General features: G+C 42.4%; 48 non-coding genes across 48 annotated transcripts; all 48 read left to right on the top strand.

Moving 5' to 3' along the window:
- The first annotated feature begins 742 nt into the window (after window positions 1-742).
- On the top strand, window positions 743-815 carry TRNAI-UAU (transfer RNA isoleucine (anticodon UAU)). The gene has a single exon. It is a non-coding gene; the product is annotated as a tRNA-Ile (tRNA).
- Window positions 816-1,017: 202 nt separating this feature from the next.
- Window positions 1,018-1,090, top strand: TRNAV-AAC (transfer RNA valine (anticodon AAC)). The gene has a single exon. It is a non-coding gene; the product is annotated as a tRNA-Val (tRNA).
- A 201-nt stretch (window positions 1,091-1,291) lies between these two features.
- On the top strand, window positions 1,292-1,364 carry TRNAV-UAC (transfer RNA valine (anticodon UAC)). The gene has a single exon. It is a non-coding gene; the product is annotated as a tRNA-Val (tRNA).
- Window positions 1,365-1,981: 617 nt separating this feature from the next.
- On the top strand, window positions 1,982-2,054 carry TRNAV-GAC (transfer RNA valine (anticodon GAC)). Its single transcript has one exon. It is a non-coding gene; the product is annotated as a tRNA-Val (tRNA).
- A 203-nt stretch (window positions 2,055-2,257) lies between these two features.
- TRNAV-GAC (transfer RNA valine (anticodon GAC)) lies at window positions 2,258-2,330 on the top strand. The gene has a single exon. It is a non-coding gene; the product is annotated as a tRNA-Val (tRNA).
- A 202-nt stretch (window positions 2,331-2,532) lies between these two features.
- On the top strand, window positions 2,533-2,605 carry TRNAV-UAC (transfer RNA valine (anticodon UAC)). The gene has a single exon. It is a non-coding gene; the product is annotated as a tRNA-Val (tRNA).
- A 477-nt stretch (window positions 2,606-3,082) lies between these two features.
- Window positions 3,083-3,155, top strand: TRNAV-UAC (transfer RNA valine (anticodon UAC)). The gene has a single exon. It is a non-coding gene; the product is annotated as a tRNA-Val (tRNA).
- Window positions 3,156-3,357: 202 nt separating this feature from the next.
- Window positions 3,358-3,430, top strand: TRNAV-AAC (transfer RNA valine (anticodon AAC)). Its single transcript has one exon. It is a non-coding gene; the product is annotated as a tRNA-Val (tRNA).
- Window positions 3,431-3,909: 479 nt separating this feature from the next.
- On the top strand, window positions 3,910-3,982 carry TRNAV-GAC (transfer RNA valine (anticodon GAC)). The gene has a single exon. It is a non-coding gene; the product is annotated as a tRNA-Val (tRNA).
- A 203-nt stretch (window positions 3,983-4,185) lies between these two features.
- TRNAV-GAC (transfer RNA valine (anticodon GAC)) lies at window positions 4,186-4,258 on the top strand. Its single transcript has one exon. It is a non-coding gene; the product is annotated as a tRNA-Val (tRNA).
- A 202-nt stretch (window positions 4,259-4,460) lies between these two features.
- TRNAV-UAC (transfer RNA valine (anticodon UAC)) lies at window positions 4,461-4,533 on the top strand. The gene has a single exon. It is a non-coding gene; the product is annotated as a tRNA-Val (tRNA).
- A 65-nt stretch (window positions 4,534-4,598) lies between these two features.
- Window positions 4,599-4,671, top strand: TRNAV-AAC (transfer RNA valine (anticodon AAC)). Its single transcript has one exon. It is a non-coding gene; the product is annotated as a tRNA-Val (tRNA).
- A 65-nt stretch (window positions 4,672-4,736) lies between these two features.
- On the top strand, window positions 4,737-4,809 carry TRNAV-UAC (transfer RNA valine (anticodon UAC)). Its single transcript has one exon. It is a non-coding gene; the product is annotated as a tRNA-Val (tRNA).
- A 616-nt stretch (window positions 4,810-5,425) lies between these two features.
- TRNAV-GAC (transfer RNA valine (anticodon GAC)) lies at window positions 5,426-5,498 on the top strand. Its single transcript has one exon. It is a non-coding gene; the product is annotated as a tRNA-Val (tRNA).
- A 202-nt stretch (window positions 5,499-5,700) lies between these two features.
- TRNAV-UAC (transfer RNA valine (anticodon UAC)) lies at window positions 5,701-5,773 on the top strand. The gene has a single exon. It is a non-coding gene; the product is annotated as a tRNA-Val (tRNA).
- A 475-nt stretch (window positions 5,774-6,248) lies between these two features.
- TRNAV-UAC (transfer RNA valine (anticodon UAC)) lies at window positions 6,249-6,321 on the top strand. Its single transcript has one exon. It is a non-coding gene; the product is annotated as a tRNA-Val (tRNA).
- Window positions 6,322-7,071: 750 nt separating this feature from the next.
- On the top strand, window positions 7,072-7,144 carry TRNAV-GAC (transfer RNA valine (anticodon GAC)). The gene has a single exon. It is a non-coding gene; the product is annotated as a tRNA-Val (tRNA).
- Window positions 7,145-7,347: 203 nt separating this feature from the next.
- On the top strand, window positions 7,348-7,420 carry TRNAV-GAC (transfer RNA valine (anticodon GAC)). The gene has a single exon. It is a non-coding gene; the product is annotated as a tRNA-Val (tRNA).
- A 202-nt stretch (window positions 7,421-7,622) lies between these two features.
- Window positions 7,623-7,695, top strand: TRNAV-UAC (transfer RNA valine (anticodon UAC)). The gene has a single exon. It is a non-coding gene; the product is annotated as a tRNA-Val (tRNA).
- Window positions 7,696-7,760: 65 nt separating this feature from the next.
- Window positions 7,761-7,833, top strand: TRNAV-AAC (transfer RNA valine (anticodon AAC)). The gene has a single exon. It is a non-coding gene; the product is annotated as a tRNA-Val (tRNA).
- A 202-nt stretch (window positions 7,834-8,035) lies between these two features.
- Window positions 8,036-8,108, top strand: TRNAV-UAC (transfer RNA valine (anticodon UAC)). The gene has a single exon. It is a non-coding gene; the product is annotated as a tRNA-Val (tRNA).
- Window positions 8,109-8,310: 202 nt separating this feature from the next.
- Window positions 8,311-8,383, top strand: TRNAV-AAC (transfer RNA valine (anticodon AAC)). The gene has a single exon. It is a non-coding gene; the product is annotated as a tRNA-Val (tRNA).
- A 479-nt stretch (window positions 8,384-8,862) lies between these two features.
- On the top strand, window positions 8,863-8,935 carry TRNAV-GAC (transfer RNA valine (anticodon GAC)). The gene has a single exon. It is a non-coding gene; the product is annotated as a tRNA-Val (tRNA).
- Window positions 8,936-9,137: 202 nt separating this feature from the next.
- TRNAV-UAC (transfer RNA valine (anticodon UAC)) lies at window positions 9,138-9,210 on the top strand. Its single transcript has one exon. It is a non-coding gene; the product is annotated as a tRNA-Val (tRNA).
- A 339-nt stretch (window positions 9,211-9,549) lies between these two features.
- On the top strand, window positions 9,550-9,622 carry TRNAV-UAC (transfer RNA valine (anticodon UAC)). The gene has a single exon. It is a non-coding gene; the product is annotated as a tRNA-Val (tRNA).
- A 1,163-nt stretch (window positions 9,623-10,785) lies between these two features.
- Window positions 10,786-10,858, top strand: TRNAV-UAC (transfer RNA valine (anticodon UAC)). Its single transcript has one exon. It is a non-coding gene; the product is annotated as a tRNA-Val (tRNA).
- A 1,302-nt stretch (window positions 10,859-12,160) lies between these two features.
- Window positions 12,161-12,233, top strand: TRNAV-UAC (transfer RNA valine (anticodon UAC)). The gene has a single exon. It is a non-coding gene; the product is annotated as a tRNA-Val (tRNA).
- A 479-nt stretch (window positions 12,234-12,712) lies between these two features.
- On the top strand, window positions 12,713-12,785 carry TRNAV-GAC (transfer RNA valine (anticodon GAC)). Its single transcript has one exon. It is a non-coding gene; the product is annotated as a tRNA-Val (tRNA).
- A 65-nt stretch (window positions 12,786-12,850) lies between these two features.
- TRNAV-AAC (transfer RNA valine (anticodon AAC)) lies at window positions 12,851-12,923 on the top strand. Its single transcript has one exon. It is a non-coding gene; the product is annotated as a tRNA-Val (tRNA).
- Window positions 12,924-13,540: 617 nt separating this feature from the next.
- On the top strand, window positions 13,541-13,613 carry TRNAV-GAC (transfer RNA valine (anticodon GAC)). Its single transcript has one exon. It is a non-coding gene; the product is annotated as a tRNA-Val (tRNA).
- Window positions 13,614-14,229: 616 nt separating this feature from the next.
- TRNAV-UAC (transfer RNA valine (anticodon UAC)) lies at window positions 14,230-14,302 on the top strand. Its single transcript has one exon. It is a non-coding gene; the product is annotated as a tRNA-Val (tRNA).
- A 479-nt stretch (window positions 14,303-14,781) lies between these two features.
- Window positions 14,782-14,854, top strand: TRNAV-GAC (transfer RNA valine (anticodon GAC)). Its single transcript has one exon. It is a non-coding gene; the product is annotated as a tRNA-Val (tRNA).
- A 65-nt stretch (window positions 14,855-14,919) lies between these two features.
- Window positions 14,920-14,992, top strand: TRNAV-AAC (transfer RNA valine (anticodon AAC)). Its single transcript has one exon. It is a non-coding gene; the product is annotated as a tRNA-Val (tRNA).
- A 617-nt stretch (window positions 14,993-15,609) lies between these two features.
- On the top strand, window positions 15,610-15,682 carry TRNAV-GAC (transfer RNA valine (anticodon GAC)). The gene has a single exon. It is a non-coding gene; the product is annotated as a tRNA-Val (tRNA).
- Window positions 15,683-15,747: 65 nt separating this feature from the next.
- On the top strand, window positions 15,748-15,820 carry TRNAV-AAC (transfer RNA valine (anticodon AAC)). The gene has a single exon. It is a non-coding gene; the product is annotated as a tRNA-Val (tRNA).
- A 203-nt stretch (window positions 15,821-16,023) lies between these two features.
- TRNAF-AAA (transfer RNA phenylalanine (anticodon AAA)) lies at window positions 16,024-16,096 on the top strand. The gene has a single exon. It is a non-coding gene; the product is annotated as a tRNA-Phe (tRNA).
- A 65-nt stretch (window positions 16,097-16,161) lies between these two features.
- On the top strand, window positions 16,162-16,234 carry TRNAV-AAC (transfer RNA valine (anticodon AAC)). The gene has a single exon. It is a non-coding gene; the product is annotated as a tRNA-Val (tRNA).
- A 1,168-nt stretch (window positions 16,235-17,402) lies between these two features.
- Window positions 17,403-17,475, top strand: TRNAV-UAC (transfer RNA valine (anticodon UAC)). Its single transcript has one exon. It is a non-coding gene; the product is annotated as a tRNA-Val (tRNA).
- A 202-nt stretch (window positions 17,476-17,677) lies between these two features.
- On the top strand, window positions 17,678-17,750 carry TRNAV-UAC (transfer RNA valine (anticodon UAC)). The gene has a single exon. It is a non-coding gene; the product is annotated as a tRNA-Val (tRNA).
- A 477-nt stretch (window positions 17,751-18,227) lies between these two features.
- On the top strand, window positions 18,228-18,300 carry TRNAV-UAC (transfer RNA valine (anticodon UAC)). The gene has a single exon. It is a non-coding gene; the product is annotated as a tRNA-Val (tRNA).
- A 614-nt stretch (window positions 18,301-18,914) lies between these two features.
- On the top strand, window positions 18,915-18,987 carry TRNAV-UAC (transfer RNA valine (anticodon UAC)). Its single transcript has one exon. It is a non-coding gene; the product is annotated as a tRNA-Val (tRNA).
- A 475-nt stretch (window positions 18,988-19,462) lies between these two features.
- Window positions 19,463-19,535, top strand: TRNAV-AAC (transfer RNA valine (anticodon AAC)). Its single transcript has one exon. It is a non-coding gene; the product is annotated as a tRNA-Val (tRNA).
- A 202-nt stretch (window positions 19,536-19,737) lies between these two features.
- Window positions 19,738-19,810, top strand: TRNAV-AAC (transfer RNA valine (anticodon AAC)). The gene has a single exon. It is a non-coding gene; the product is annotated as a tRNA-Val (tRNA).
- A 479-nt stretch (window positions 19,811-20,289) lies between these two features.
- On the top strand, window positions 20,290-20,362 carry TRNAV-GAC (transfer RNA valine (anticodon GAC)). The gene has a single exon. It is a non-coding gene; the product is annotated as a tRNA-Val (tRNA).
- Window positions 20,363-20,564: 202 nt separating this feature from the next.
- TRNAV-UAC (transfer RNA valine (anticodon UAC)) lies at window positions 20,565-20,637 on the top strand. Its single transcript has one exon. It is a non-coding gene; the product is annotated as a tRNA-Val (tRNA).
- A 201-nt stretch (window positions 20,638-20,838) lies between these two features.
- TRNAV-UAC (transfer RNA valine (anticodon UAC)) lies at window positions 20,839-20,911 on the top strand. Its single transcript has one exon. It is a non-coding gene; the product is annotated as a tRNA-Val (tRNA).
- Window positions 20,912-22,074: 1,163 nt separating this feature from the next.
- Window positions 22,075-22,147, top strand: TRNAV-UAC (transfer RNA valine (anticodon UAC)). The gene has a single exon. It is a non-coding gene; the product is annotated as a tRNA-Val (tRNA).
- Window positions 22,148-23,449: 1,302 nt separating this feature from the next.
- On the top strand, window positions 23,450-23,522 carry TRNAV-UAC (transfer RNA valine (anticodon UAC)). Its single transcript has one exon. It is a non-coding gene; the product is annotated as a tRNA-Val (tRNA).
- The last annotated feature ends 210 nt before the right edge of the window (window positions 23,523-23,732 follow it).

Here is a 23,732-nt window from a genome sequence, read left to right as displayed (position 1 = left end):
CCATCGTGATTAGGCATAGTAATAAGCTAGATCTCTTCGAAAACTTAAATGAACACGTATCTATGGTGTAGTGGTTATCACGTCCGCTTTACACGCGGAAGGTGTCAGGTTCGAGCCCTGATGGATACATGTTTTAACCATCGTGATTAGACATAGTAATAAGCTAGATCTCTTCGAAAACTTAAATTAACACGTATCTATGGTGTAGTGGTTATCACGTCCGCTTTACACGCGGAAGGTGTCAGGTTCGAGCCCTGATGGATACATGTTTTAACCATCGTGATAAGACATAGTAATAAGCTAGATCTCTTCGAAAACTTAAATTAACACGTATCTATGGTGTAGTGGTTATCACGTCCGCCTAACACGCGGAAGGTCCCAGGTTCGTGCCCTGATAGATACATGTTTTGACCATCGTGATTAGACATAATAATAAGGTAGATCTCTTCGAAAACTCACAATAACCAAGTATCTATGGTGTAGTGGTTATCACGTCCGCCCAACACGCGGAAGGTCCCAGGTTCGAGCCCTGATAGATACATGTTTTGACCATCGTGATTAGGCATAGTAATAAGCTAGATCTCTTCGAAAACTTAAATGAACACGTATCTATGGTGTAGTGGTTATCACGTCCGCTTTACACGCGGAAGGTGTCAGGTTCGAGCCCTGATGGATACATGTTTTAACCATCGTGATTAGACATAGTAATAAGCTAGATCTCTTCGAAAACTTAAATTAACACGTATCTATGGTGTAGTGGTTATCACGTCCGCTTTATACGCGGAAGGTTCCAGGTTCGAGCCCTGGTAGATACATGTTTTGACCATCGTGATTAGACATAATAATAAGGTACATCTCTTCGAAAACTCACAATAACCAAGTATCTATGGTGTAGTGGTTATCACGTCTGCCTAACACGCGGAATGTCTCAGGTTCGAGCCCTGATAGATACATGTTTTGACCATTGTGATTAGACATAGTAATAAGCTAGATCTCTTCGAAAACTTAAATTAACACGTATCTATGGTGTAGTGGTTATCACGTCCGCCTAACACGCGGAAGGTCCCAGGTTCGAGCCCTGATAGATACATTTTTGACCATCGTGATTAGACATAGTAATAAGCTAGATCTCTTCGAAAACTCACAATAGCCAAGTATCTATGGTGTAGTGGTTATCACTTCCGCCTAACACGCGGAAGGTGTCAGGTTCGAGCCCTGATAGATACATGTTTTGACCATCGTGTTTAGACATAGTAATAAGCTAGATCTCTTCGAAAACTTAAATTAACACGTATCTATGGTGTAGTGGTTATCACGTCCGCTTTACACGCGGAAGGTCCCAGGTTCGAGCCCTGGTAGATACATGTTTTGACCATCGTGATTAGACATAATAATAAGGTTGATCTCTTCGAAAACTCACAGTAACCAAGTATCTATGGTGTAGTGGTTTTCACGTCCGCCTAACACGCGGAAGGTCCCAGGTTCGAGCCCTGATAGATACATGTTTTGACCATCGTGATTAGACATAGTTATAAGCTGGATCTCTTAGAAAACTTTATATTAACACGTATCTATGGTGTAGTGGTTATCACGTCTGCCTAACACGCTGAAGGTTCCAGGTTTGAGCGCTGGTTGGGATATGTTTTGACCATCGTGATTAGACATAATAATAAGGTAGATCTCTTCGAAAACTCCCATTAGCCAAGTATCTATGGTGTAGTGGTTATCACGTCCGCCTAACACGCGAAAGGTGTCAGGTTCGAGCCCTGATAGATACATGTTTTGACCATCGTGATTAGACATAGTGATAAGCTGGATCTCTTCGAAAACTTTATATTAACACGTATCTATGGTGTGGTGGTTATCACGTCCGCCTAACACGCGAAAGGTGTCAGGTTCGAGCCCTGATAGATACATGTTTTGACCATCGTGATTAGACATAGTAATAAGCTGGATCTCTTCGAAAACTTTATATTAACACGTATCTATGGTGTGGTGGTTATCACGTCCGCCTGACACGCGGAAGGCCCCAGGTTCGAGCCCTGGTAGATACATGGTTTGACAATCGTGATTAGACATAATAATAAGGTAGATCTCTTCGAAAACTCCCATTAGCCAAGTATCTATGGTGTAGTGGTTATCACGTCCGCCTAACACGCGCAAGGTCCCAGGTTCGAGCCCTGATAGATTTATGTTTTGACCATCGTGATTAGACATAGTAATAAGCTACATCTCTTCGAAAACTCACAACAGCCAAGTATCTATGGTGTAGTGGTTATCACGTCCGCCTGACACGCGGAAGGTCCCAGGTTCGAGCCCTGATAGACACATGTTTTGACCATCGTGATTAGACATAGTAATAAGCTAGATCTCTTCGAAAACTCACAATAACCAAGTATCTATGGTGTAGTGGTTATCACGTCCGCTTTACACGCGGAAGGTGTCAGGTTCGAGCCCTGATGGATACATGTTTTGACCATCGTGATTAGACATAGTAATAAGCTAGATCTCTTCGAAAACTTAAATTAACCCGTATCTATGGTGTAGTGGTTATCACGTCCGCTTTACACGCGGAAGGTCCCAGGTTCGAGCCCTGGTAGATACATGTTTTGACCATCGTGATTAGACATAATAATAAGGTAGATCTCTTCGAAAACTCACAATAACCAAGTATCTATGGTGTAGTGGTTATCACGTCCGCCCAACACGCGGAAGGTCCCAGGTTCGAGCCCTGATAGATACATGTTTTGACCATCGTGATTAGACATAGTAATAAGCTAGATCTCTTCGAAAACTTAAATAAACACGTATCTATGGTGTAGTGGTTATCACGTCCGCTTTACACGCGGAATGTCTCAGGTTCGAGCCCTGGTAGATACATGTTTTGACCATCGTGATTAGACATAATAATAAGGTAGATCTCTTCGAAAACTCACAATAGCCAAGTATCTATGGTGTAGTGGTTATCACGTGCGCTTTACACGCGGAAGGTCTCAGGTTCGAGCCCTGATAGATACATGTTTTGACCATTGTGATTAGACATAGTAATAAGCTAGATCTCTTCGAAAACTTAAATTGACACGTATCTATGGTGTAGTGGTTATCACGTCCGCTTTACACGCGGAAGGTCCCAGGTTCGAGCCCTGGTAGATACATGTTTTGACCATCGTGATTAGACATAATAATAAGGTAGATCTCTTCGAAAACTCACAATAACCTAGTATCTATGGTGTAGTGGTTATCACGTGCGCCTAACACGTGGAAGGTCTCAGGTTCGAGCCCTGATAGATACATGTTTTGACTATTGTGATTAGACATAGTAATAAGCTAGATCTCTTCGAAAACTTAAATTAACAAGTATCTATGGTGTAGTGGTTATCACGTCCGCCTAACACGCGGAAGGTCCCAGGTTCGAGCCCTGATAGATACATGTTTTGACCATCGTGATTAGACATAGTTATAAGCTGGATCTCTTAGAAAACTTTATATTAACACGTATCTATGGTGTAGTGGTTATCACGTCTGCCTAACACGCTGAAGGTCCCAGGTTTGAGAGCTGGTTGGGATATGTTTTGACCATCGTGATTAGACATAATAATAAGGTAGATCTCTTCGAAAACTCCCATTAGCCAAGTATCTATGGTGTAGTGGTTATCACGTCCGCCTAACACGCGAAAGGTGTCAGGTTCGAGCCCTGATAGATACATGTTTTGACCATCGTGATTAGACATAGTGATAAGCTGGATCTCTTCGAAAACTTTATATTTACACGTATCTATGGTGTGGTGGTTATCACGTCCGCCTAACACGCGAAAGGTGTCAGGTCTGAGCCATGATAGATACATGTTTTGACCATCGTGATTATACATAGTAATAAGCTGGATCTCTTCGAAAACTTTATATTAACACGTATCTATGGTGTGGTGGTTATCACGTCCGCCTGACACGCGGAAGGTCCCAGGTTCGAGCCCTGGTAGATATATGGTTTGACAATCGTGATTAGACATAATAATAAGGTAGATCTCTTCGAAAGCTCACAATAACCAAGTATCTATGGTGTAGTAGTTATCACGTCCGCTTAACACGCGGAAGGTCCCAGGTTCGAGCCCTGATAGATTTATGTTTTGACCATCGTGATTAGACATAGTAATAAGCTACATCTCTTCGAAAACTCACAACAGCCAAGAATCTATGGTGTAGTGGTTATCACGTCCGCCTGACACGCGGAAGGTCCCAGGTTCGAGCCCTGATAGATACATGTTTTGACCATCGTGATTAGACATAGTAATAAGCTAGATCTCTTCGAAAACTCACGATAACCAAGTATCTATGGTGTAGTGGTTATCACGTCCGCTTTACACGCGGAAGGTGTCAGGTTCGAGCCCTGATGGATACATGTTTTGACCATCGTGATTAGACATAGTAATAAGCTAGATCTCTTCGAAAACTTAAATTAACACGTATCTATGGTGTAGTGGTTATCACGTCCGCTTTACACGCGGAAGGTCCCAGGTTCGAGCCCTGGTAGATACATGTTTTGACCATCGTGATTAGACATAATAATAAGGTAGATCTCTTCGAAAACTCACAATAACCAAGTATCTATGGTGTAGTGGTTATCACGTCCGCCCAACACGCGGAAGGTCCCAGGTTCGAGCCCTGGTAGATACATGTTTTGACTATCGTGATTAGACATAATAATAAGGTAGATCTCTTCGAAAACTCACAATAGCCAAGTATCTATGGTGTAGTGGTTATCACGTCCGCTTTACACGCGGAAGGTCCCAGGTTCGAGCCCTGGTAGATACATGTTTTGACCATCGTGATTAGACATAATAATAAGGTAGATCTCTTCGAAAACTCACAATAACCAAGTATCTATGGTGTAGTGGTTATCACGTGCGCCTAACACGTGGAAGGTCTCAGGTTCGAGCCCTGATAGATACATGTTTTGACTATTGTGATTAGACATAGTAATAAGCTAGATCTCTTCGAAAACTTAAATTAACAAGTATCTATGGTGTAGTGGTTATCACGTCTGCCTAACACGCTGAAGTTCCCAGGTTTGAGAGCTGGTTGGGATATGTTTTGACCATCGTGATTAGACATAATAATAAGGTAGATCTCTTCGAAAACTCCCATTAGCCAAGTATCTATGGTGTAGTGGTTACCACGTCCGCCTAACACGCGAAAGGTGTCAGGTTCGAGCCCTGATAGATACATGTTTTGACCATCGTGATTAGACATAGTGATAAGCTGGATCTCTTCGAAAACTTTATATTTACACGTATCTATGGTGTGGTGGTTATCACGTCCGCCTAACACGCGAAAGGTGTCAGGTCTGAGCCCTGATAGATACATGTTTTGACCATCGTGATTAGACATATTAATAAGCTGGATCTCTTCGAAAACTTTATATTAACACGTATCTATGGTGTGGTGGTTATCACGTCCGCCTGACACGCGGAAGGTCCCAGGTTCGAGCCCTGGTAGATACATGGTTTGACAATCGTGATTAGACATAATAATAAGGTAGATCTCTTCGAAAGCTCACAATAACCAAGTATCTATGGTGTAGTAGTTATCACGTCCGCTTAACACGCGGAAGGTCTCAGGTTCGAGCCCTGATAGATACATGTTTCGACCATTGTGATTAGACATAGTAATAAGCTAGATCTCTTCGAAAACTTAAATTAACACGTATCTATGGTGTAGTGGTTATCACGTCCGCTTTACACGCGGAAGTTCCCAGGTTCGAGCCCTGGTAGATACATGTTTTGACCATCGTGATTAGACATAATAATAAGGTAGATCTCTTCGAAAACTCACGATAACCAAGTATCTATGGTGTAGTGGTTATCACGTCCGCTTTACACGCGGAAGGTGTCAGGTTTGAACCCTGATGGATACATGTCTTGACCATCGTGATAGACACAGTAATAAGCTAGATCTCTTCGAAAACTTAAATTAACACGTATCTATGGTGTAGTGGTTATCACGTCCGCTTTACACGCGGAAGGTCCCAGGTTCGTGCCCTGATAGATACATGTTTTGACCATCGTGATTAGACATAGTAATAAGCTAGATCTCTTCGAAAACTCACAATAACCAAGTATCTATGGTGTAGTGGTTATCACGTCCGCTTTACACGCGGAAGGTGTCAGGTTCGAGCCCTGATGGATACATGTTTTGACCATCGTGATAGACATAGTAATAAGCTAGATCTCTTCGAAAACTTAAATTAACACGTATCTATGGTGTAGTGGTTATCACGTCCGCTTTACACGCGGAAGGTCCCAGGTTCGAGCCCTGGTAGATACATGTTTTGACCATCGTGATTAGACATAATAATAAGGTAGATCTCTTCGAAAACTCACAATAACCAAGTATCTATGGTGTAGTGGTTATCACGTCCGACTAACACGCGGAAGGTCCCAGGTTCGTGCCCTGATAGATACATGTTTTGACCATCGTGATTAGACATAGTTATAAGCTAGATCTCTTCGAAAACTTAAATTAACACGTATCTATGGTGTAGTAGTTATCACGTCCGCCTAACACGCGAAGGTCCCAGGTTCGAGCCCTGATAGATACATGTTTTGACCATCGTGATTAGACATAGTAAAAGCTAGATCTCTTCGAAAACTTAAATTAACACGTATCTATGGTGTAGTAGTTATCACGTCCGCCTAACACGCGGAAGGTGTCAGGTTCGAGCCCTGATAGACACATGTTTTGACCATCGTGATTAGACATAGTAATAAGCTAGATCTCTTCGAAAACTCACAATAACCAAGTATCTATGGTGTAGTGGTTATCACGTCCGCTTTACACGCGGAAGGTGTCAGGTTCGAGCCCTGATGGATACATGTTTTGACCATCGTGATTAGACATAGTAATAAGCTAGATCTCTTCGAAAACTCACAATAGCCAATCATCTATGGTGTAGTGGTTATCACGTCCGCCTAACACGCGGAAGGTGTCAGGTTCGAGCCCTGATAGACACATGTTTTGACCATCGTGATAGACATAGTAATAAGCTAGATCTCTTCGAAAACTTTATATTAACACGTATCTATGGTGTGGTGGTTATCACGTCCGCCTGACACGCGGAAGGTCCCAGGTTCGAGCCCTGGTAGATACATGGTTTGACAATCGTGATTAGACATAATAATAAGGTAGATCTCTTGGAAAGCTCACAATAACCAAGTATCTATGGTGTAGTAGTTATCACGTCCGCTTAACACGCGGAAGGTCCCAGGTTCGAGCCCTGATAGATTTATGTTTTGACCATCGTGATTAGACATAGTAATAAGCTACATCTCTTCGAAAACTCACAATAACCAAGTATCTATGGTGTAGTGGTTATCACGTCCGCCTGACACGCGGAAGGTCCCAGGTTCGAGCCCTGATAGATACATGTTTTGACCATCGTGATTAGACATAGTAATAAGCTAGATCTCTTCGAAAACTCACAATAACCAAGTATCTATGGTGTAGTGGTTATCACGTCCGCTTTACACGCGGAAGGTGTCAGGTTCGAGCCCTGATGGATACATGTTTTGACCATCGTGATTAGACATAGTAATAAGCTAGATCTCTTCGAAAACTTAAATTAACACGTATCTATGGTGTAGTGGTTATCACGTCCGCTTTACACGCGGAAGGTCCCAGGTTCGAGCCCTGGTAGATACATGTTTTGACCATCGTGATTAGACATAATAATAAGGTAGATCTCTTCGAAAACTCACAATAACCAAGTATCTATGGTGTAGTGGTTATCACGTCCGCCCAACACGCGGAAGGTCCCAGGTTCGAGCCCTGGTAGATACATGTTTTGACCATCGTGATTAGACATAATAATAAGGTAGATCTCTTCGAAAACTCACAATAGCCAAGTATCTATGGTGTAGTGGTTATCACGTGCGCTTTACACGCGGAAGGTCTCAGGTTCGAGCCCTGATAGATACATGTTTTGACCATTGTGATTAGACATAGTAATAAGCTAGATCTCTTCGAAAACTTAAATTGACACGTATCTATGGTGTAGTGGTTATCACGTCCGCTTTACACGCGGAAGGTCCCAGGTTCGAGCCCTGGTAGATACATGTTTTGACCATCGTGATTAGACATAATAATAAGGTAGATCTCTTCGAAAACTCACAATAACCTAGTATCTATGGTGTAGTGGTTATCACGTGCGCCTAACACGTGGAAGGTCTCAGGTTCGAGCCCTGATAGATACATGTTTTGACTATTGTGATTAGACATAGTAATAAGCTAGATCTCTTCGAAAACTTAAATTAACAAGTATCTATGGTGTAGTGGTTATCACGTCCGCCTAACACGCGGAAGGTCCCAGGTTCGAGCCCTGATAGATACATGTTTTGACCATCGTGATTAGACATAGTTATAAGCTGGATCTCTTAGAAAACTTTATATTAACACGTATCTATGGTGTAGTGGTTATCACGTCTGCCTAACACGCTGAAGGTCCCAGGTTTGAGAGCTGGTTGGGATATGTTTTGACCATCGTGATTAGACATAATAATAAGGTAGATCTCTTCGAAAATTCCCATTAGCCAAGTATCTATGGTGTAGTGGTTATCACGTCCGCCTAACACGCGAAAGGTGTCAGGTTCGAGCCCTGATAGATACATGTTTTGACCATCGTGATTAGACATAGTGATAAGCTGGATCTCTTCGAAAACTTTATATTTACACGTATCTATGGTGTGGTGGTTATCACGTCCGCCTAACACGCGAAAGGTGTCAGGTCTGAGCCCTGATAGATACATGTTTTGACCATCGTGATTAGACATAGTAATAAGCTGGATCTCTTCGAAAACTTTATATTAACACGTATCTATGGTGTGGTGGTTATCACGTCCGCCTGACACGCGGAAGGTCCCAGGTTCGAGCCCTGGTAGATACATGGTTTGACAATCGTGATTAGACATAATAATAAGGTAGATCTCTTCGAAAGCTCACAATAACCAAGTATCTATGGTGTAGTAGTTATCACGTCCGCTTAACACGCGGAAGGTCTCAGGTTCGAGCCCTGATAGATACATGTTTCGACCATAGTGATTAGACATAGTAATAAGCTAGATCTCTTCGAAAACTTAAATTAACACGTATCTATGGTGTAGTGGTTATCACGTCCGCTTTACACGCGGAAGTTCCCAGGTTCGAGCCCTGGTAGATACATGTTTTGACCATCGTGATTAGACATAATAATAAGGTAAATCTCTTCGAAAACTCACGATAACCAAGTATCTATGGTGTAGTGGTTATCACGTCCGACTAACACGCGGAAGGTCCCAGGTTCGTGCCCTGATAGATACATGTTTTGACCATCGTGATTAGACATAGTAATTAGCTAGATCTCTTCGAAAACTCACAATAACCAAGTATCTATGGTGTAGTGGTTATCACGTCCGCTTTACACGCGGAAGGTGTCAGGTTCGAGCCCTGATGGATACATGTTTTGACCATCGTGATAGACATAGTAATAAGCTAGATCTCTTCGAAAACTTAAATTAACACGTATCTATGGTGTAGTGGTTATCACGTCCGCTTTACACGCGGAAGGTCCCAGGTTCGAGCCCTGGTAGATACATGTTTTGACCATCGTGATTAGACATAATAATAAGGTAGATCTCTTCGAAAACTCACAATAACCAAGTATCTATGGTGTAGTGGTTATCACGTCCGACTAACACGCGGAAGGTCCCAGGTTCGTGCCCTGATAGATACATGTTTTGACCATCGTGATTAGACATAGTTATAAGCTAGATCTCTTCGAAAACTTAAATTAACACGTATCTATGGTGTAGTAGTTATCACGTCCGCCTAACACGCGGAAGGTCTCAGGTTCGTGCCCTGATAGATACATGTTTTGACCATCGTGATTAGACATAGTAATAAGCTAGATCTCTTCGAAAACTTAAATTAACACGTATCTATGGTGTAGTAGTTATCACGTCCGCCTAACACGCGGAAGGTCCCAGGTTCGAGCCCTGATAGATACATGTTTTGACCATCGTGATTAGACATAGTAAAAGCTAGATCTCTTCGAAAACTTAAATTAACACGTATCTATGGTGTAGTAGTTATCACGTCCGCCTAACACGCGGAAGGTCCCAGGTTCGAGCCCTGATAGATACATGTTTTGACCATCGTGATTAGACATAGTAATAAGCTAGATCTCTTCGAAAACTCACAATAGCCAATCATCTATGGTGTAGTGGTTATCACGTCCGCCTAACACGCGGAAGGTGTCAGGTTCGAGCCCTGATAGACACATGTTTTGACCATCGTGATTAGACATAGTAATAAGCTAGATCTCTTTGAAAACTCACAATAACCAAGTATCGATGGTGTAGTGGTTATCACGTCCGCTTTACACGCGGAAGGTGTCAGGTTCGAGCCCTGATAGATACATGTTTTGACCATCGTGATTAGACATAGTAATAAGCTAGATCTCTTCGAAAACTCACAATAACCAAGTATCTATGGTGTAGTGGTTATCACGTCCGCTTTACACGCGGAAGGTGTCAGGTTCGAGCCCTGATGGATACATGTTTTGACCATCGTGATTAGACATAGTAATAAGCTAGATCTCTTCGAAAACTCACAATAGCCAATCATCTATGGTGTAGTGGTTATCACGTCCGCCTAACACGCGGAAGGTGTCAGGTTCGAGCCCTGATAGACACATGTTTTGACCATCGTGATAGACATAGTAATAAGCTAGATCTCTTCGAAAACTTAAATTAACACGTATCTATGGTGTAGTGGTTATCACGTCCGCTTTACACGCGGAAGGTCCCAGGTTCGAGCCCTGGTAGATACATGTTTTGACCATCGTGATTAGACATAATAATAAGGTAGATCTCTTCGAAAACTCACAATAACCAAGTATCTATGGTGTAGTGGTTATCACGTCCGACTAACACGCGGAAGGTCCCAGGTTCGTGCCCTGATAGATACATGTTTTGACCATCGTGATTAGACATAGTTATAAGCTAGATCTCTTCGAAAACTTAAATTAACACGGATCTATGGTGTAGTAGTTATCACGTCCGCCTAACACGCGGAAGGTCTCAGGTTCGTGCCCTGATAGATACATGTTTTGACCATCGTGATTAGACATAGTAATAAGCTAGATCTCTTCGAAAACTTAAATTAACACGTATCTATGGTGTAGTAGTTATCACGTCCGCCTAACACGCGGAAGGTCCCAGGTTCGAGCCCTGATAGATACATGTTTTGACCATCGTGATTAGACATAGTAAAAGCTAGATCTCTTCGAAAACTTAAATTAACACGTATCTATGGTGTAGTAGTTATCACGTCCGCCTAACACGCGGAAGGTCCCAGGTTCGAGCCCTGATAGATACATGTTTTGACCATCGTAATTAGACATAGTAATAAGCTAGATCTCTTCGAAAACTCACAATAGCTAATCATCTATGGTGTAGTGGTTATCACGTCCGCCTAACACGCGGAAGGTGTCAGGTTCGAGCCCTGATAGATACATGTTTTGACCATCGTGATTAGACATAGTAATAAGCTAGATCTCTTTGAAAACTCACAATAACCAAGTATCGATGGTGTAGTGGTTATCACGTCCGCTTTACACGCGGAAGGTGTCAGGTTCGAGCCCTGATGGATACATGTTTTGACCATCGTGATTAGACATAGTAATAAGCTAGATCTCTTCGAAAACTCACAATAGCCAATCATCTATGGTGTAGTGGTTATCACGTCCGCCTAACACGCGGAAGGTGTCAGGTTCGAGCCCTGATAGACACATGTTTTGACCATCGTGATTAGACATAGTAATAAGCTAGATCTCTTTGAAAACTCACAATAACCAAGTATCGATGGTGTAGTGGTTATCACGTCCGCTTTACACGCGGAAGGTGTCAGGTTCGAGCCCTGATAGATACATGTTTTGACCATCGTGATTAGACATAGTAATAAGCTAGATCTCTTCGAAAACTCACAATAACCAAGTATCTATGGTGTAGTGGTTATCACGTCCGCTTTACACGCGGAAGGTGTCAGGTTCGAGCCCTGATGGATACATGTTTTGACCATCGTGATTAGACATAGTAATAAGCTAGATCTCTTCGAAAACTTAAATTAACACGTATCTATGGTGTAGTGGTTATCACGTCCGCTTTACACGCGGAAGGTCCCAGGTTCGAGCCCTGGTAGATACATGTTTTGACCATCGTGATTAGACATAATAATAAGGTAGATCTCTTCGAAAACTCACAATAACCAAGTATCTATGGTGTAGTAGTTATCACGTCCGCCTAACACGCGGAAGGTCTCAGGTTCGTGCCCTGATAGATACATGTTTTGACCATCGTGATTAGACATAGTAATAAGCTAGATCTCTTCGAAAACTCACAATAGCCAAGTATCTATGGTGTAGTGGTTATCACGTCCGCCTAACACGCGAAAGGTGTCAGGTTCGAGCCCTGATAGATACATGTTTTGACCATCGTGATTAGACATAGTGATAAGCTGGATCTCTTCGAAAACTTTATATTTACACGTATCTATGGTGTGGTGGTTATCACGTCCGCCTAACACGCGAAAGGTGTCAGGTCTGAGCCCTGATAGATACATGTTTTGACCATCGTGATTAGACATAGTAATAAGCTGGATCTCTTCGAAAACTTTATATTAACACGTATCTATGGTGTAGTGGTTATCACGTCCGCCTGACACGCGGAAGGTCCCAGGTTCGAGCCCTGGTAGATACATGGTTTGACAATCGTGATTAGACATAATAATAAGGTAGATCTCTTCGAAAGCTCACAATAACCAAGTATCTATGGTGTAGTGGTTATCACGTCCGCCTAACACGCGGAAGGTCCCAGGTTCGAGCCCTGATAGATACATGTTTTGACCATCGTGATTAGACATAGTTATAAGCTGGATCTCTTAGAAAACTTTCTATTAACACGTATCTATGGTGTAGTGGTTATCACGTCTGCCTAACACGCTGAAGGTCCCAGGTTTGAGAGCTGGTTGGGATATGTTTTGACCATCGTGATTAGACATAATAATAAGGTAGATCTCTTCGAAAACTCCCATTAGCCAAGTATCTATGGTGTAGTGGTTATCACGTCCGCCTAACACGCGAAAGGTGTCAGGTTCGAGCCCTGATAGATACATGTTTTGACCATCGTGATTAGACATAGTGATAAGCTGGATCTCTTCGAAAACTTTATATTTACACGTATCTATGGTGTGGTGGTTATCACGTCCGCCTAACACGCGAAAGGTGTCAGGTCTGAGCCCTGATAGATACATGTTTTGACCATCGTGATTAGACATAGTAATAAGCTGGATCTCTTCGAAAACTTTATATTAACACGTATCTATGGTGTGGTGGTTATCACGTCCGCCTAACACGCGAAAGGTGTCAGGTCTGAGCCCTGATAGATACATGTTTTGACCATCGTGATTAGACATAGTAATAAGCTGGATCTCTTCGAAAACTTTATATTAACACGTATCTATGGTGTAGTGGTTATCACGTCCGCCTGACACGCGGAAGGTCCCAGGTTCGAGCCCTGGTAGATACATGGTTTGACAATCGTGATTAGACATAGTAATAAGCTAGATCTCTTCGAAAACTCACAATAACCAAGTATCTATGGTGTAGTGGTTATCACGTCCGATTTACACGCGGAAGGTGTCAGGTTCGAGCCCTGATGGATACATGTTTTGACCATCGTGATTAGACATAGTAATAAGCTAGATCTCTTCGAAAACTCACAATAGCCAATCATCTATGGTGTAGTGGTTATCACGTCCGCCTAACACGCGGAAGGTGTCAGGTTCGAGCCCTGATAGACACATGTTTTGACCATCGTGATTAGACATAGTAATAAGCTAGATCTCTTTGAAAACTCACAATAACCAAGTATCGATGGTGTAGTGGTTATCACGTCCGCTTTACACGCGGAAGGTGTCAGGTTCGAGCCCTGATAGATACATGTTTTGACCATCGTGATTAGACATAGTAATAAGCTAGATCTCTTCGAAAACTCACAATAACCAAGTATCTATGGTGTAGTGGTTATCACGTCCGCTTTACACGCGGAAGGTGTCAGGTTCGAGCCCTGATGGATACATGTTTTGACCATCGTGATTAGACATAGTAATAAGCTAGATCTCTTCGAAAACTTAAATTAACACGTATCTATGGTGTAGTGGTTATCACGTCCGCTTTACACGCGGAAGGTCCCAGGTTCGAGCCCTGGTAGATACATGTTTTGACCATCGTGATTAGACATAATAATAAGGTAGATCTCTTCGAAAACTCACAATAACCAAGTATCTATGGTGTAGTAGTTATCACGTCCGCCTAACACGCGGAAGGTCTCAGGTTCGTGCCCTGATAGATACATGTTTTGACCATCGTGATTAGACATAGTAATAAGCTAGATCCCTTCGAAAACTCACAATAGCCAAGTATCTATGGTGTAGTGGTTATCACGTCCGCCTAACACGCGAAAGGTGTCAGGTTCGAGCCCTGATAGATACATGTTTTGACCATCGTGATTAGACATAGTGATAAGCTGGATCTCTTCGAAAACTTTATATTTACACGTATCTATGGTGTGGTGGTTATCACGTCCGCCTAACACGCGAAAGGTGTCAGGTCTGAGCCCTGATAGATACATGTTTTGACCATCGTGATTAGACATAGTAATAAGCTGGATCTCTTCGAAAACTTTATATTAACACGTATCTATGGTGTAGTGGTTATCACGTCCGCCTGACACGCGGAAGGTCCCAGGTTCGAGCCCTGGTAGATACATGGTTTGACAATCGTGATTAGACATAATAATAAGGTAGATCTCTTCGAAAGCTCACAATAACCAAGTATCTATGGTGTAGTGGTTATCACGTCCGCCTAACACGCGGAAGGTCCCAGGTTCGAGCCCTGATAGATACATGTTTTGACCATCGTGATTAGACATAGTTATAAGCTGGATCTCTTAGAAAACTTTCTATTAACACGTATCTATGGTGTAGTGGTTATCACGTCTGCCTAACACGCTGAAGGTCCCAGGTTTGAGAGCTGGTTGGGATATGTTTTGACCATCGTGATTAGACATAATAATAAGGTAGATCTCTTCGAAAACTCCCATTAGCCAAGTATCTATGGTGTAGTGGTTATCACGTCCGCCTAACACGCGAAAGGTGTCAGGTTCGAGCCCTGATAGATACATGTTTTGACCATCGTGATTAGACATAGTGATAAGCTGGATCTCTTCGAAAACTTTATATTTACACGTATCTATGGTGTGGTGGTTATCACGTCCGCCTAACACGCGAAAGGTGTCAGGTCTGAGCCCTGATAGATACATGTTTTGACCATCGTGATTAGACATAGTAATAAGCTGGATCTCTTCGAAAACTTTATATTAACACGTATCTATGGTGTGGTGGTTATCACGTCCGCCTAACACGCGAAAGGTGTCAGGTCTGAGCCCTGATAGATACATGTTTTGACCATCGTGATTAGACATAGTAATAAGCTGGATCTCTTCGAAAACTTTATATTAACACGTATCTATGGTGTAGTGGTTATCACGTCCGCCTGACACGCGGAAGGTCCCAGGTTCGAGCCCTGGTAGATACATGGTTTGACAATCGTGATTAGACATAATAATAAGGTAGATCTCTTCGAAAGCTCACAATAACCAAGTATCTATGGTGTAGTGGTTATCACGTCCGCCTAACACGCGGAAGGTCCCAGGTTCGAGCCCTGATAGATACATGTTTTGACCATCGTGATTAGACATAGTTATAAGCTGGATCTCTTAGAAAACTTTCTATTAACACGTATCTATGGTGTAGTGGTTATCACGTCTGCCTAACACGCTGAAGATCCCAGGTTTGAGAGCTGGTTGGGATATGTTTTGACCATCGTGATTAGACATAATAATAAGGTAGATCTCTTCGAAAACTCCCATTAGCCAAGTATCTATGGTGTAGTGGTTATCACGTCCGCCTAAAACGCGAAAGGTGTCAGGTTCGAGCCCTGATAGATACATGTTTTGACCATCGTGATTAGACATAGTGATAAGCTGGATCTCTTCGAAAACTTTATATTTACACGTATCTATGGTGTAGTGGTTATCACGTCCGCCTAACAAGCGGAAGGTGTCAGGTTCGAGCCCTGATAGATACATGTTTTGACCATCGTGATTAGACATAGTAATAAGCTAGATCTCTTTGAAAACTCACAATAACCAAGTATCGATGGTGTAGTGGTTATCACGTCCGCTTTACACGCGGAAGGTGTCAGGTTCGAGCCCTGATAGATACATGTTTTGACCATCGTGATTAGACATAGTAATAAGCTAGATCTCTTCGAAAACTCACAATAACCAAGTATCTATGGTGTAGTGGTTATCACGTCCGCTTTACACGCGGAAGGTGTCAGGTTCGAGCCCTGATGGATACATGTTTTGACCATCGTGATTAGACATAGTAATAAGCTAGATCTCTTCGAAAACTCACAATAGCCAATCATCTATGGTGTAGTGGTTATCACGTCCGCCTAACACGCGGAAGGTTTCAGGTTCGAGCCCTGATAGACACATGTTTTGACCATCGTGATTAGACATAGTAATAAGCTAGATCTCTTTGAAAACTCACAATAACCAAGTATCGATGGTGTAGTGGTTATCACGTCCGCTTTACACGCGGAAGGTGTCAGGTTCGAGCCCTGATAGATACATGTTTTGACCATCGTGATTAGACATAGTAATAAGCTAGATCTCTTCGAAAACTCACAATAACCAAGTATCTATGGTGTAGTGGTTATCACGTCCGCTTTACACGCGGAAGGTGTCAGGTTCGAGCCCTGATGGATACATGTTTTGACCATCGTGATTAGACATAGTAATAAGCTAGATCTCTTCGAAAACTCACAATAGCCAATCATCTATGGTGTAGTGGTTATCACGTCCGCCTAACACGCGGAAGGTTTCAGGTTCGAGCCCTGATAGACACATGTTTTGACCATCGTGATTAGACATAGTAATAAGCTAGATCTCTTTGAAAACTCACAATAACCAAGTATCGATGGTGTAGTGGTTATCACGTCCGCTTTACACGCGGAAGGTGTCAGGTTCGAGCCCTGATAGATACATGTTTTGACCATCGTGATTAGACATAGTAATAAGCTAGATCTCTTCGAAAACTCACAATAACCAAGTATCTATGGTGTAGTGGTTATCACGTCCGCTTTACACGCGGAAGGTGTCAGGTTCGAGCCCTGATGGATACATGTTTTGACCATCGTGATTAGACATAGTAATAAGCTAGATCTCTTCGAAAACTTAAATTAACACGTATCTATGGTGTAGTGGTTATCACGTCCGCTTTACACGCGGAAGGTCCCAGGTTCGAGCCCTGGTAGATACATGTTTTGACCATCGTGATTAGACATAATAATAAGGTAGATCTCTTCGAAAACTCACAATAACCAAGTATCTATGGTGTAGTGGTTATCACGTCCGACTAACACGCGGAAGGTCCCAGGTTCGTGCCCTGATAGATACATGTTTTGACCATCGTGATTAGACATAGTAATAAGCTAGATCTCTTCGAAAACTTAAATTAACACGTATCTATGGTGTAGTGGTTATCACGTCCGCTTTACACGCGGAAGGTCCCAGGTTCGAGCCCTGGTAGATACATGTTTTGACCATCGTGATTAGACATAATAATAAGGTAGATCTCTTCGAAAACTCGCAATAACCAAGTATCTATGGTGTAGTGGTTATCACGTCCGACTAACACGCGGAAGGTCCCAGGTTCGTGCCCTGATAGATACATGTTTTGACCATCGTGATTAGACATAGTTATAAGCTAGATCTCTTCGAAAACTTAAATTAACACGTATCTATGGTGTAGTAGTTATCACGTCCGCCTAACACGCGGAAGGTCTCAGGTTCGTGCCCTGATAGATACATGTTTTGACCATCGTGATTAGACATAGTAATAAGCTAGATCTCTTCGAAAACTCACAATAGCCAAGTATCTATGGTGTAGTGGTTATCACGTCCGCTTTACACGTGGAAGGTGTCAGGTTCGAGCCCTGATGGATACATGTTTTGACCATCGTGATTAGACATAGTAATAAGCTAGATCTCTTCGAAAACTTAAATTAACACGTATCTATGGTGTAGTGGTTATCACGTCCGCTTTACACGCGGAAGGTCCCAGGTTCGAGCCCTGGTAGATACATGTTTTGACCATCGTGATTAGACATAATAATAAGGTAGATCTCTTCGAAAACTCACAATAAGCAAGTATCTATGGTGTAGTAGTTATCATGTCCGCCTAACACGCGGAAGGTCTCAGGTTCGTGCCCTGATAGATACATGTTTTGACCATCGTGATTACACATAGTAATAAGCTAGATCTCTTCGAAAACTTAAATTAAGAAGTATCTATGGTGTAGTGGTTATCACGTCCGCCTAACACGCGGAAGGTCCCAGGTTCGAGCCCTGATACATACATGTTTTGACCATCGTGATTAGACATAGTAATAAGCTAGATCTCTTCGAAAACTCACAATAGCCAAGTATCTATGGTGTAGTGGTTATCACGTCCGCCAAACACGCGGAAGGTGTCAGGTTCGAGCCCTGATAGATACATGTTTTGACCATCGTGATTAGACATAGTAATAAGCTAGATCTCTTCGAAAACTCACAATAACCAAGTATCTATGGTGTAGTGGTTATCACGTCCGCTTTACACGCGGAAGGTGTCAGGTTCGAGCCCTGATGGATACATGTTTTGACCATCGTGATAGACATAGTAATAAGCTAGATCTCTTCGAAAACTTAAATTAACACGTATCTATGGTGTAGTGGTTATCACGTCCGCTTTACACGCGGAAGGTCCCAGGTTCGAGCCCTGGTAGATACATGTTTTGACCATCGTGATTAGACATAATAATAAGGTAGATCTCTTCGAAAACTCACAATAACCAAGTATCTATGGTGTAGTGGTTATCACGTCCGACTAACACGCGGAAGGTCCCAGGTTCGTGCCCTGATAGATACATGTTTTGACCATCGTGATTAGACATAGTTATAAGCTAGATCTCTTCGAAAACTTAAATTAACACGTATCTATGGTGTAGTAGTTATCACGTCCGCCTAACACGCGGAAGGTCTCAGGTTCGTGCCCTGATAGATACATGTTTTGACCATCGTGATTAGACATAGTAATAAGCTAGATCTCTTCGAAAACTTAAATTAACACGTATCTATGGTGCAGTAGTTATCACGTCCGCCTAACACGCGGAAGGTCCCAGGTTCGAGCCCTGATAGATACATGTTTTGACCATCGTGATTAGACATAGTAAAAGCTAGATCTCTTCGAAAACTTAAATTAACACGTATCTATGGTGTAGTAGTTATCACGTCCGCCTAACACGCGGAAGGTCCCAGGTTCGAGCCCTGGTAGATACATGTTTTGACCATCGTGATTAGACATAATAATAAGGTAGATCTCTTCGAAAACTCACAATAACCTAGTATCTATGGTGTAGTGGTTATCACGTGCGCCTAACACGCGGATGGTGTCAGGTTCGAGCCCTGATAGATACATGTTTTGACTATTGTGATTAGACATAGTAATAAGCTAGATCTCTTCGAAAACTTAAATTAACAAGTATCTATGGTGTAGTGGTTATCACGTCCGCCTAACACGCGGAAGGTCCCAGGTTCGAGCCCTGATAGATACATGTTTTGACCATCGTGATTAGACATAGTTATAAGCTGGATCTCTTAGAAAACTTTATATTAACACGTATCTATGGTGTAGTGGTTATCACGTCTGCCTAACACGCTGAAGGTCCCAGGTTTGAGAGCTGGTTGGGATATGTTTTGACCATCGTGATTAGACATAATAATAAGGTAGATCTCTTCGAAAATTCCCATTAGCCAAGTATCTATGGTGTAGTGGTTATCACGTCCGCCTAACACGCGAAAGGTGTCAGGTTCGAGCCCTGATAGATACATGTTTTGACCATCGTGATTAGACATAGTGATAAGCTGGATCTCTTCGAAAACTTTATATTTACACGTATCTATGGTGTGGTGGTTATCACGTCCGCCTAACACGCGAAAGGTGTCAGGTCTGAGCCCTGATAGATACATGTTTTGACCATCGTGATTAGACATAGTAATAAGCTGGATCTCTTCGAAAACTTTATATTAACACGTATCTATGGTGTGGTGGTTATCACGTCCGCCTGACACGCGGAAGGTCCCAGGTTCGAGCCCTGGTAGATACATGGTTTGACAATCGTGATTAGACATAATAATAAGGTAGATCTCTTCGAAAGCTCACAATAACCAAGTATCTATGGTGTAGTAGTTATCACGTCCGCTTAACACGCGGAAGGTCTCAGGTTCGAGCCCTGATAGATACATGTTTCGACCATAGTGATTAGACATAGTAATAAGCTAGATCTCTTCGAAAACTTAAATTAACACGTATCTATGGTGTAGTGGTTATCACGTCCGCTTTACACGCGGAAGTTCCCAGGTTCGAGCCCTGGTAGATACATGTTTTGACCATCGTGATTAGACATAATAATAAGGTAAATCTCTTCGAAAACTCACGATAACCAAGTATCTATGGTGTAGTGGTTATCACGTCCGACTAACACGCGGAAGGTCCCAGGTTCGTGCCCTGATAGATACATGTTTTGACCATCGTGATAGACATAGTAATAAGCTAGATCTCTTCGAAAACTTAAATTAACACGTATCTATGGTGTAGTGGTTATCACGTCCGCTTTACACGCGGAAGGTCCCAGGTTCGAGCCCTGGTAGATACATGTTTTGACCATCGTGATTAGACATAATAATAAGGTAGATCTCTTCGAAAACTCACAATAACCAAGTATCTATGGTGTAGTGGTTATCACGTCCGACTAACACGCGGAAGGTCCCAGGTTCGTGCCCTGATAGATACATGTTTTGACCATCGTGATTAGACATAGTTATAAGCTAGATCTCTTCGAAAACTTAAATTAACACGTATCTATGGTGTAGTAGTTATCACGTCCGCCTAACACGCGGAAGGTCTCAGGTTCGTGCCCTGATAGATACATGTTTTGACCATCGTGATTAGACATAGTAATAAGCTAGATCTCTTCGAAAACTTAAATTAACACGTATCTATGGTGTAGTAGTTATCACGTCCGCCTAACACGCGGAAGGTCCCAGGTTCGAGCCCTGATAGATACATGTTTTGACCATCGTGATTAGACATAGTAAAAGCTAGATCTCTTCGAAAACTTAAATTAACACGTATCTATGGTGTAGTAGTTATCACGTCCGCCTAACACGCGGAAGGTCCCAGGTTCGAGCCCTGATAGATACATGTTTTGACCATCGTGATTAGACATAGTAATAAGCTAGATCTCTTCGAAAACTCACAATAGCCAATCATCTATGGTGTAGTGGTTATCACGTCCGCCTAACACGCGGAAGGTGTCAGGTTCGAGCCCTGATAGACACATGTTTTGACCATCGTGATTAGACATAGTAATAAGCTAGATCTCTTTGAAAACTCACAATAACCAAGTATCGATGGTGTAGTGGTTATCACGTCCGCTTTACACGCGGAAGGTGTCAGGTTCGAGCCCTGATAGATACATGTTTTGACCATCGTGATTAGACATAGTAATAAGCTAGATCTCTTCGAAAACTCACAATAACCAAGTATCTATGGTGTAGTGGTTATCACGTCCGCTTTACACGCGGAAGGTGTCAGGTTCGAGCCCTGATGGATACATGTTTTGACCATCGTGATTAGACATAGTAATAAGCTAGATCTCTTCGAAAACTCACAATAGCCAATCATCTATGGTGTAGTGGTTATCACGTCCGCCTAACACGCGGAAGGTGTCAGGTTCGAGCCCTGATAGACACATGTTTTGACCATCGTGATAGACATAGTAATAAGCTAGATCTCTTCGAAAACTTAAATTAACACGTATCTATGGTGTAGTGGTTATCACGTCCGCTTTACACGCGGAAGGTCCCAGGTTCGAGCCCTGGTAGATACATGTTTTGACCATCGTGATTAGACATAATAATAAGGTAGATCTCTTCGAAAACTCACAATAACCAAGTATCTATGGTGTAGTGGTTATCACGTCCGACTAACACGCGGAAGGTCCCAGGTTCGTGCCCTGATAGATACATGTTTTGACCATCGTGATTAGACATAGTTATAAGCTAGATCTCTTCGAAAACTTAAATTAACACGGATCTATGGTGTAGTAGTTATCACGTCCGCCTAACACGCGGAAGGTCTCAGGTTCGTGCCCTGATAGATACATGTTTTGACCATCGTGATTAGACATAGTAATAAGCTAGATCTCTTCGAAAACTTAAATTAACACGTATCTATGGTGTAGTAGTTATCACGTCCGCCTAACACGCGGAAGGTCCCAGGTTCGAGCCCTGATAGATACATGTTTTGACCATCGTGATTAGACATAGTAAAAGCTAGATCTCTTCGAAAACTTAAATTAACACGTATCTATGGTGTAGTAGTTATCACGTCCGCCTAACACGCGGAAGGTCCCAGGTTCGAGCCCTGATAGATACATGTTTTGACCATCGTGATTAGACATAGTAATAAGCTAGATCTCTTCGAAAACTCACAATAGCTAATCATCTATGGTAAAGTGGTTATCACGTCCGCCTAACACGCGGAAGGTGTCAGGTTCGAGCCCTGATAGATACATGTTTTGACCATCGTGATTAGACATAGTAATAAGCTAGATCTCTTTGAAAACTCACAATAACCAAGTATCGATGGTGTAGTGGTTATCACGTCCGCTTTACACGCGGAAGGTGTCAGGTTCGAGCCCTGATGGATACATGTTTTGACCATCGTGATTAGACATAGTAATAAGCTAGATCTCTTCGAAAACTCACAATAGCCAATCATCTATGGTGTAGTGGTTATCACGTCCGCCTAACACGCGGAAGGTGTCAGGTTCGAGCCCTGATAGACACATGTTTTGACCATCGTGATTAGACATAGTAATAAGCTAGATCTCTTTGAAAACTCACAATAACCAAGTATCGATGGTGTAGTGGTTATCACGTCCGCTTTACACGCGGAAGGTGTCAGGTTCGAGCCCTGATAGATACATGTTTTGACCATCGTGATTAGACATAGTAATAAGCTAGATCTCTTCGAAAACTCACAATAACCAAGTATCTATGGTGTAGTGGTTATCACGTCCGCTTTACACGCGGAAGGTGTCAGGTTCGAGCCCTGATGGATACATGTTTTGACCATCGTGATTAGACATAGTAATAAGCTAGATCTCTTCGAAAACTTAAATTAACACGTATCTATGGTGTAGTGGTTATCACGTCCGCTTTACACGCGGAAGGTCCCAGGTTCGAGCCCTGGTAGATACATGTTTTGACCATCGTGATTAGACATAATAATAAGGTAGATCTCTTCGAAAACTCACAATAACCAAGTATCTATGGTGTAGTAGTTATCACGTCCGCCTAACACGCGGAAGGTCTCAGGTTCGTGCCCTGATAGATACATGTTTTGACCATCGTGATTAGACATAGTAATAAGCTAGATCTCTTCGAAAACTCACAATAGCCAAGTATCTA

Source organism: Phalangium opilio, unplaced genomic scaffold, assembly GCF_054372755.1.
Source record: "Phalangium opilio isolate 3A_F unplaced genomic scaffold, DU_Popi_V2 ptg000060l_1, whole genome shotgun sequence".
NCBI classification, from domain to species: Eukaryota; Metazoa; Arthropoda; class Arachnida; order Opiliones; family Phalangiidae; genus Phalangium; species Phalangium opilio.
Note: the sequence above shows the minus strand (reverse complement) of the source record. Positions and strands in the feature narration are given on the sequence as shown.